The sequence below is a fragment of the Populus euphratica genome, unplaced genomic scaffold (genome assembly GCF_000495115.2).
Source record: "Populus euphratica unplaced genomic scaffold, PopEup_1.0 scaffold4207.1, whole genome shotgun sequence".
NCBI classification, from domain to species: domain Eukaryota; kingdom Viridiplantae; phylum Streptophyta; class Magnoliopsida; order Malpighiales; family Salicaceae; genus Populus; species Populus euphratica.
This window is the reverse complement of record NW_011504019.1, coordinates 1-253: the sequence shown is the minus strand read 5'-3', so window position 1 is coordinate 253 and position 253 is coordinate 1.

The following is a 253-nucleotide window of genomic DNA, read 5'->3' as shown; positions in this document are numbered from 1 at the left end:
ATAATAATAATAATAATAACAATAATAATAATAACAACAATAATAATAATAATAAAGAAAAAGGAAGAGAAGAAGAAGAAAAAGAAGATGATGAGAACTTTGAGATGAAATATTAATGTAAGGATTAAACAATAATAATAACAAATGTCAAGGTTAAAGGTTCCACTAATGGTATCTCAAACAAGTATAGTATAAACTCTTATTATTGAATTGGAAACCACACACAAAGGAGGTTCCAATCATATATTATATT